The sequence below is a fragment of the Budorcas taxicolor genome, chromosome 3 (genome assembly GCF_023091745.1).
Source record: "Budorcas taxicolor isolate Tak-1 chromosome 3, Takin1.1, whole genome shotgun sequence".
In the NCBI taxonomy this organism is placed as follows: domain Eukaryota; kingdom Metazoa; phylum Chordata; class Mammalia; order Artiodactyla; family Bovidae; genus Budorcas; species Budorcas taxicolor.
This window is the reverse complement of record NC_068912.1, coordinates 81488300-81498771: the sequence shown is the minus strand read 5'-3', so window position 1 is coordinate 81498771 and position 10472 is coordinate 81488300.

Below are 10472 nucleotides of genomic sequence, written 5' to 3'. Positions count from 1 at the left end.
GAATTACATTTAAATCAGCCAACTCCCTTTACCTTAGATTCTTAAATTACATTAAACTTCTCAGTTCAGTTAAACTTTTTTGTGTTGTTTGGATTTTTTTGGCAGGCATATCATTATATGAGTTTCCCCACACTGGTGGGCTGTAGAGAACCAATGCTAGACTGGTTATGTAAGACCCACTTTGGGAGATTTAATAGTTTAGGGATAGGAGGTCCAAGAATCTGTGTTTGTCTAATACGCTCCCCAGCTGGGTTTGGGAATTGCTGCATTAAATACCCCTCAAGTTGTATCTATGGTAAATAAAATAGTCTTTACCAATCAGTGATAGCTGCTACTCTGCTGGCCACTGACTCATCTTCGAGTATTTTCCTAGTTAATCCTCATCACAGTCCTGCAAGCTCACTACTAGTATGCCTGTTTTATGTATGAGGGGCTGAGGTTTAGAAGTGTGAAGTAGTTTGCCTGAGGTCATAAGTTAGTGTGTGACAGACTCAGTATTTGAACATGTCTGATGCTGAAGTCAATATAACCCTCTCATTCGTTCCTCTGCCTTGGTGCTTCTCATCTAGCATGTTACATGATCATGTCAGAACCAGGTAGGACACAAAGGAAGCGTGAGACATGATCTTTGCCCTCAAGATTTTTGCCAAGGACTCAGAGTGATGATTGAAGGACACATGGATCATAGAATTGAGGGCAAACTGCAAAGTACAAAATTAGAATAAAAGTGCAGTCTTTGTCTTTTCAATAGAAAGCTGAATATCACTGAGTTAGCAGATTTATTATATTTTCCTATTAAACTGCATGTTGTTTTGCTGCGATTTAAACATAGCTTAAGGTAGGAAACAGAGGTATCTTATTTGAACTTCAAACACAAGAAAGATTTTATTGATGCCAGCACTGCACTATTTCAAGGAGATGAAATTTGTGCATCAAGTATTCTGTTTTATATATTCCATTTTTTATTGGTCTGGCTAGGGCAGAAGTTATTTAGCTTGTGTGTCGTATTATGTTGAATGGACAATTATTTTCTCTCTTTCTAGAGCCAAGTATAAATCAGAAAGGTAAAAGGAACTAGAAATTTAAAAACTCTTAGGTTACACTAGCCCTCCATTACTAGCAGATACTTATGTTGCTAAGGAGATAAAGACACAAAAGACCCACTCCTGGTTGAAAAATTGATTTAGGAAGTGCACAGGGCTGGAGCTAAATGACTAAAGCTGGAAGAGACATTCCCTGTTTCTAATAGACTCATGTTAGTAGCCAAGTTCTGCAGGCAAGGGCAGTTACGTGACTATGGCAAGTGAAGACATACCCACTGCAGAGGTCTCAATCTTTGTTCACTCTTTTGCAGAAGTCAATCCTGTTCTATTCAAAAGAGGAATTAGATTATTCAGCCTCCTTGTGTCCATTAAGCATCTGGCTCTCCATAAACCACATCCATTAATTGCATCACCAAAATCTTTGGTCAGGACAGGATCTTCTGAGACTGTGCTAAGCCCCTTTACCTCCCCCACCCTCATTAACCCCCTTCCCCATTGCCAATCTCCATCCTATACACGGTGTTTATCATATGGTGTTTTAATTCTTTATTTACCTCTCTGTGTCCCACCACACAGTGATTTCCTTGAAGAAAACAAGTCTTGACTTTGTTCACTAGTATGTTCCAGCACCTAGAGAGGACTTGACCGGTCAGGTACAGAGTAGGTACTCTGTAAATATTTGTCAAGTGAATGAATGGATGGGTGAATTCATGAACAAGTGAATATGATCACATTAAACTCCAGGTGAAAGTAAGGAGTTTTTAAAGAAATCCTTTGCAGCCATCTAGTTTTCTAAATTGTATGCTAATACACTATGGCTTTAGGGAACACCTGGCGCAACTTAATTTCCTTCCCATTGCCTGTAGGACTTAACCAAGACTTCATTTGTTTTGCAAAAAAAACCCATAAAACTCTCAGGCTGTCACGGAATTGCAGCTAAGAAAGCATCTTCCTTGGATCTCTTGTTTCTTTTGAGATGTGGGTGACTGAATTGACCAGGGACAATTGTAGAGTAATAGACTTCTATTACAGAAAGGATGATAGAATATGAAATGAAAGTGTGTGTGGGCCGTACAAAGGGGGAAAATAAATGGCAAACCCCAAAAGACAAAGACAGATGACACAGCAGGATGATAAGAAGGCAAAACTGCCAGGAGGTGCTTTTGAGGGGAAAAGCCTATAAGGAAAAGCAGTCAAGTAGAAACAAGAAGAAAAGAGTGAAGTTTGTTGATGTCATTCGAAATCTGAGGTGTTTGCAGCACCCGAAAGGAAATGAAATAAAACCTCTCTAGGAAGATAAGACCAATTTCTAAGCTAAACATTTTTCAACATGCTTCCTTCTTTTTTTTTAACTGTCTCTGCCAGCTTGTTCTGAAGCCAGAAATAAAGCAGCTCTTTTGTTGCGCTAAGCATCCATGAAGTCTAGTGGCACCATGGGTGGATGAGGGAGTGCTAACTTTGGGTCTGTACATTTGAACTCCTCATTGGGGAAGATTAAGGTTTGAGCCATCTGGAAGTTTCTCTTATAACTTTGTACTAACCCTGGGAAGAACCAGCCTTCCCAGTGATTAGTTGAGATGTTTCCTTTTTTCTTTACGGAAAACAAACAAACAAACCAACCTAGAAGCCCCTGGATTTTGACAGTACTATTTGTTTCCTTCTTGAAGAAAGCTGTTTCTGTACAACTGAGTGTGACCATTGTTGATTTATGTGCATGTCCCTTAGTGTACCGTAATATTTCTAATATGCAGGCCTCCTCTCAGACTGTAACAGTCTTTCAAAACTTCTGACCTTTTCAGATTTCTGTCCCCAAACTGGAAGTTGTACTATTCCTCAGTGCTGCCTTGGAACCCTCTGATGACCTCTATTGTACCTCTCATCACAGATTTATGTTTAGAGTTAAGTCAAATTTATTTAAGACGTTTTCTAACTTGTTTGCTTATTATTGCCCCTTGCATGCAACCCCTTTGTTCTAGATCCAATTTCCCTCTTACTCAAATACAAAAAAATTAGCACAAAAGGCTACAAGGGTGTTTGAAACAGTTTTATTTTTAACAGGAAGAAAATGGAAACAACTAAATGTCCAAGGTGAATGGTTACAGTGTGGTAGTATACTTGAGCTGCAGAATACTACTCAGCAGTATAAAAAGAATAATCCATTGATACACACAAGAAATTGGGTGGCTCTCAAGACCTTATGTGAGTCTGTTTATATCGCATTCTTGAAACAAAGGAATTATAGAGATGAAGACCAGATTAGTGGTTGCCAGGGATTAGAAATGGTTAGGAGTGAGGGATGGGGATGACTCTTAAAGGGGTAGCATGAAGGAGATCTTTGCAGTAATGACATAGCTCTTCATCTTGATTGCATTGATAGTTATACAAGTCTATAGTTGTAATGAAATTATAGAGTACTATACACATACATTGTAACAATGTGAAGTTCCAGGTTTTCTAATTTACTTTTTAAATGGTAATTATTTTCCTTATTTGGCCACGCTGGGTCTCAGTTGTGTCACACAGGACCTGTGATCTCCATTGCAGCATGCATGACCTTTTGAGCTGTGGCATGCAGAGTCTTTTTTTTTTGGTTGTGTCATCTGGGATCTAGTTCCCTGACTAGGGATTGAACCCAGGCCCCATGAAGAGTCTTAACCACTAGATCACCAGGGAAGTTCCAAATTCTAAGTTTTGAAAACATGAATACATAAAACATGGTCCACTGGGGAAGGGAATGGCAAACCACTTAGGTATTCTTGCCTTGAGAACTCACGAACGGTATGAAAAGGCAAAACGATAGGACACTGAAAGAAGAACTCCCCAGGTTGGGAGGTGCCCAGTATGCTATTGGAGATCAGTGGAGAAATAACTCCAGAAAGAATGAAGCGAAGAAGCCAAAGCAAAAACAGCACCCAGTTGTGGATGTAACTAGTGATGGAAGTAAAGTCCGATGCTATAGAGAGCAGTATTGCATAGGAACCTAGACTGTTAGGTCCACGAATCAAGGCAAATTGGACGTGGTCAAACAGGAGATGGCAAGAGTGAACATCAACATTTTAGGAATCAGCAAACTAAAATGGACTGGAATGGGTGAATTTAACTCAGAGGACCATTATATCTACTACTGTGGGCAGGAATCCCTTAGAAGAAATGGAGCAGCCATCATAGTCAACAAAAGATTCTGAAATGTAGCACTTGGATACAATCTCAAAAATGACAGAATGATCTCTGTTCGTTTCCAAGGCAAACCATTCATATCACAGTAATCCAAGTCTATGATGCTACCCAGTAATGCTGAAGTAGTGGTTCTAAGAAGACCTACAGGACCTTCTAGAACTAACACCCAAAAGAGATGTCCTTTTCATTCTAGGGGACTGGAATGCAAAAGTAGGAAGTCGAGATACCTGCAGTAACAGGCAAATTTGGCCTTGGAGTACAAAACAAAGCAGGGCAAAAGCTAACAGAGTTTTGCCAAGAGAATGCACTGGTCATGGCAAACACCCTCTTCCAACAACACAAAAGAAGACTCTACACATGGACATCACCAGATGGTCAATACAGAAATCAGATTGATTATATTCTATGCAGCCAAAGATAGAGAACCTCTATACAGTAGCAAAAACAAGGCCAGAAGCTGACTGTGGCTCAGATCATGAACTCCTTATTGCCAAATTCAGACTGAAATTGAAGAAAACAGGGAAGACCACTAGACCATTCAGGTATAACCTAAATCAAATCCCTTATGATTATGCAGTGAAATGACAAATATATTCAAGAGATTACATCTGATAGAGTGCCTGAAGAACTATGGACGGAGGTTCGTGACATTGTACAGGAGGCAGCAATCAAGACCACCCTCAAGAAAAAGAAATGAAGAGAAACAAAATGGTTGTCCGAGGAGGCCTTACAAATAGCTGAGAAAAGAAAAGATGTGAAATGCAAAGGAGAAAAGGAAAGATATACCTATCTGAATGCAGAGTTCCAAAGACTAGCAAGGAGAGATAAGAAAGCCTTCCTCAGTGATCAGTGCAAAGAAATGGGGAAAACAATAGAATGGAAAAGACTAGCGATCTCTTCAAGAAAATTAGAGATACCAAGGGAACATTTCATGCAAAGATGGGCACAATAAAGGACAGAAATGGTACGGAACAAACAGAAGCAGAAGATATTAACAACAGGTGGCAAGAATACACAGAAGAACTATACAAAAAAGATCTTCACGACCCATATAACCACGATGGTGTGATCACTCACCTAGAGCCAGACATCCAGGAATGCAAGGTCAAGTGGGCCTTAGGAATCATCACTGCGGTCAAAGCTTGTGGAGGTGATGGAATTCCAGTTGAGCTATTTCAAATCCCAAAAGATGATGCTGTGAAAGTGCTACACTCAATATGCCAGCAAATTTGGAAAACTCAGCAGTGGCCACAGGACTGCAAAAGGTCAGTTTTCATTCTAATCCCAAAGAAAGACAATGCCAAAGGATGTTCTAACTACCACACAACTGCACTCATCTCACACACTAGCAAAGTAATGCTCAAAATTCTCCAAGCCAGGCTTCAACAGTATGTGAACCGTGAACTTCCAGATGTTCAAACTGGATTTAGAAAAGGAAAAGGAACCAGAGATCAATTTGCCAACATCCATTGAATCATCAAAAGAGAAGAAAGTTCCAGAGAAACATCTACTTTTGCTTTATTGGCTATGCCAAAGCCTTTGACTGTGTGGATCACAACAAACTGTGGAAAACTCTGAGAGAGATGGGAATACCAGACCACCTTACCTGCCTCCTGAGAAATCTGTATGCAGGTCAAGAAGCAACAGTTAGAACTGGACATGGAGCAACAGACTGGTTCCAAACAGGGAAAGCAGTAAGTCAAGGCTGTATATTGTCACCCTGCTTATTTAACTTCTCTGCAGAGGACATCATGAGAAATGCTGGACTGGATGAAGCCCAAGCTGGAATCAAAGTCACTGGGAGAAATATCAATAACCTCAGAAATGCAGATGACACCACCCTTATGGCAGAAAGTGAAGAGGAACTAAAACGCCTCTTGATGAAAGTGAAAGAGGAGAGTGAAAAAGTTGGCTTAAAACTCAACATTCAGAAAATTAAGATCATGGCCTCCAGTCCCATTACTTCATGGTAAATGGATGGGGAAACAATGGAAACAGTGACAGACTTTATATTTTGGGGCTCCAAAATCACTGAGGATGGTGACTGCAGCCGTGAAATTAAAAGACACTTGCTCTTTGGAAGAAAAGTTATGACCAACCTAGACAGCATATTAAAAAGCATAGATATTACTTTAACAACAAAGGTCCATCTAGTCAAGGCTATGGTTTCCCTGGTAGTCATGTATGGATGTAAGAGCTGGACTATAAAGAAAGCTGAGCACCAAAGAATTTATGCTGTTGAATTGTGATGTTGGAGAAGCCTCTTGAGAGTCCCTTTGACTGCAAGGAGATCCAACCAGTCCATCCTAAAGGAAATCAGTCCTGAATATTCACTGGAATGACTGATGCTGAAACTGAAACTCCAATCCTTTGGCCACCTGATGTGAAGAAATGGTTCATTGGAAAAGACCCTGATGCTGGGAAAGATTGAAAGCAGGACGAGAATGTTACGACAGAGGATGAGATGATTGGATGGTATCACTGACTCAATGGACATGTGTTTGAGTGAGCTCCGGGAGTTGGTGATGGACAGGGAAGCCTGGCATGCTGCAGTCCATGGGGTCACAGAGTTAGACATGACTGAGCGACTGAACAGAACTGAACTGAACAGAATAATACATAAGTTTCATTGGAGAGAAACTGGGTGAAAGGTACATGTGACCTCTTTGGTCTTTATACACCCTTTTGATTTCTTGTGGGGACATTTTTCCCTATCCTAGCCAAGTCCTAGGTAGACTCAAGCACCCTAGCAACTTCTCTGGCTATTGGTGGAAGTATTTCAAGCCCCTCCCTCAGAGTGGGGAGATCTCCCGGGCTCTTATAAAGGCTTTAGGCAAGAAGGCACATCTCCCTCTGGTCAAAGGTTGGTTTTCCAGTGAGTATTGCTAATGCAGCCCCTAGCCTGAGGGACCTGTGTTTATAGGTATCTTCTCCATCAGCTTCTACTGAACTGTTTTCTTCTTTTTTGACACCTGAGAATGTCCTTTCCTTTCAGTTATCAGCTATATATTATATTTTTTCCTGTGGTATTTTACTCAGTACTCTTGATGTTTTTTGCCTAGTTGTGGTGGGGGTGTGGGTAATGACTTGTGGGAAGAGGAGTCCCTATCTGTCCCTTTCTGTGGTAAAGAACATGCCTGCCAGTTCAGGAGATGTAAGAGGTGCAGGTTCGATCCCTGGGTCGGGAGGATCCCCAGAGAAGGAAATGGCCACCCACTGCAGTATTCTTGCCTGGAGAATCCCATAGACAGAGGAACCTGGTGGGCTACAGTCCATGTGGTCGTGAAGAGTCGGACATGACTGAAATGACTTAGCACACAGCCCTCGCCTCCCAATAGACTGTAAGTTTCTGAAAAATGTTATGGACCAGGTCAAGTTTTTACATCCCAGTTCTTATACCTCGAAAGTGTTAGTTGCATTGAATTTATGGATGAATGAGTGAGTGACTCTCTAGGGTTCCATGGAAGAGACCCCAACTATGGTAGTTTTTAAGTAAGGTAATTTTCAAAAATATGTGTATTCATTTTGAAGAAGATGTATGTCATTATGGTGCTTTGTGTAACATAATTCTTTAAATACAAGAACTACATATGATCCATAGTATTAACTCAAGAGATTTCAAGAAGGAAATATTTCCAAGGGAAAAAAGACATATAAGTGTGATTCAGAAAGTATCTCCTGTCTTCCCTCTGTGTCTCTCACCACCTTGGGGGGTTTTAGGATTCGGGAGCCAAGCATTGATGGGGAGGAGTGTGGCCTCTGGTACTGGTTGTCAAACTAAGTTCTGCTGAACTTAGAGTTCACAGGGGTCCTCTGGAGCAGAGAGGGCTTAAGCTAGAGAGCAAGTGGTTATGTCTTTGGGCATTAGCCACCCCCTGTTTTGGCATGATTGGAGACACTAGCTCTGCTGTCAGACTGCCTGGGTTTGGACACAATTCCCACCCCTCCCCAGCACCCTGAGCAGACAGGTGCCCTGATTCTCTACCTCAGGCTCTCCAATCTTGGAATGAAGGTAATAGTGGTACCTATCTTATGGAATTGTTGAGAAGATCTCTTGAGTGTCAGCTTCTCAGACACTGAGAGGACAGTGGACAACTGTCCTGGACAACTTTTTTTTGTTTCTGCAATTCTCTATGTATAAAAATATGAATAATACTACAGAATTTGGTATATTTTAAATTTCTCTTTAACAGATTAATGACTGCCACATGAACCAAAATTGTGCCATTTACGAGGTCTTTGTAGATTTTATTAAAAATCTGTAGGTGGTATCAATGGGGATTCGAACAGTTTAAGGCTGCGGGATTGTGCCTTCTTTCTTTGTGACTGTACTGGTAACTTTTTCTGAAGATTGCATTAGACATCCAAATTTAAGGTCCCTGAGGATTAGGCCATTGTAGACACTGAGCATAGTAATTCTCCACCCCTGCGTATCCCACACTGGGTGAGGGAGACTCTGACTTTCCTCTCCCAGAGTGGAGGGGCCCCTCATGCAGGACCCTAGATGTAGGATGATTGTGAACTGAAGGCTGGAGTAATGCTCAGAGTGACTAACCCCCGGAGCTGTTGGGGGATGTGGCCTGCCTGCCCTTCTAAGGAGAGCAGATTGTGACTTTCCCAAACAGGTACCTTTGGTGAAGCTGACACACCTGGCTGTGGGCTTCTCCACTGAGGTGCTGGTGGGAGGAAGGAATCAAGGCCAAGAATGTTGTGTGTAAACTGACACTTCATACCAGAGATTTTGAAGTCTCCTTCCCACCTTCTTCCCCCAAATGATCACAAACAGAAGCCTTCTTTTACCACAGAAGACAGTGTGCCCCGTTTGTGTGACTGATGCTGGCTGTTTGGAAATTCCCTGTGCAGCTCTCTAAACTCAGTTTCTAAGGAGACTTATCATTCTTATGGGCACAGTCAAGGGAAGATGGAGAGCAATGAGAAGGCAGTATGCATTTATTTCTGTTTTAAAAATTTATTTTATTGAAGCATGCATTTGTTCCCAAGCCATTTCTAAGGCTTGTGTCTATCTTAGAACTGTGATTTTGGCCAAGTCTCTAGACTGCTATGGGCCTAATTTGCTTCATATGTCAGATGAGGAAGTTGTATCAGATAAGAGGATTAAAATATCTTTTGTTTAAAGCATTGGTGCCTTTTCCATACACCTGAATATGTAATGCAGAGAAATGTGGAATTGTTCCTGTTGAAGAAGGAGCTATTGCCTGGGTCTCTTGTCTCCTATACCTGCAAATCCTCCAAGGTTCCCTGTAAAGATACCTCCAGAAATCCTTAGGCTTGAGTCATGACCTAGTTGAACTTGTAAGAAATTAGAATACTGAAAATAACACTGTATGACACTTCAGTTTTATATCTAAGGAGAGAAGGACCCACATATGGATTGTCACATTAAAATGTGCACCCCTTTCAAAAAGTTATAAATTGGTGAACTCTGGGCAGGGGGATGCCCCAGAGTGGTTGGTTATTAAAGTGTGACACACAAGCAGCAAAAAACGTGCAAAAAACAAAATACATAGCTTGCTAAATAAGTCTTTGGCCTCTAAGGCCCACCCAGCTATCACACTGTAAACTCAGTGTTACTGGTCAGAAAAGGCCCTCGGATAGCCACTTGTTCCCTCACACTTGGCCTTTGTGACCACTGGGCTGGCCACCAGTCTCGTGAGAATGCTGGTTCATGCCTGCATAACCTCAACTTGTCACTGGATCAGGATACAGGATGTGGCGTGGCTGGGGGCTTCTTGGAAGAGCTTGTGCATCCTGTGAACATGGGGTCGCTCCCTGCCAACTGCTGAGATGAACCAGTAATCCTTGTGGAGAGCACAGGCTTTTATCAATGAGAAGGATTCAAGGCTTATTATTTTTTTTCCTTTGCTCCAAATAACACTCCCACTGTTCAGGCTTAAATACCAAAACCTTATGGTTTGCAGAATCGATGCCAAAAAGTCACTCATCAGTGAAACTGCAAAGATAATAGCTCCTATTGATCAACTCCAGAGAAGAATGGCTTGCCCTCCTGCAGAGGTCAGGAAAGATAAGGGATGGAGTTTTCTCAAACATGCTGGATTTGCCTAAATTGGATAAAACCACATAGAAACACTGATGTTCTAAGAGAACTGGTGACTGATTCAGGAAAACCTCACAAAATGAAAAGATTGTCTTGGATTAGTAAGGCATGCAAAACAGAGTCTTTCTTAAAGTACAGCAAATGTGTTACTTCAAACTGAAACAGTGACACAGCCA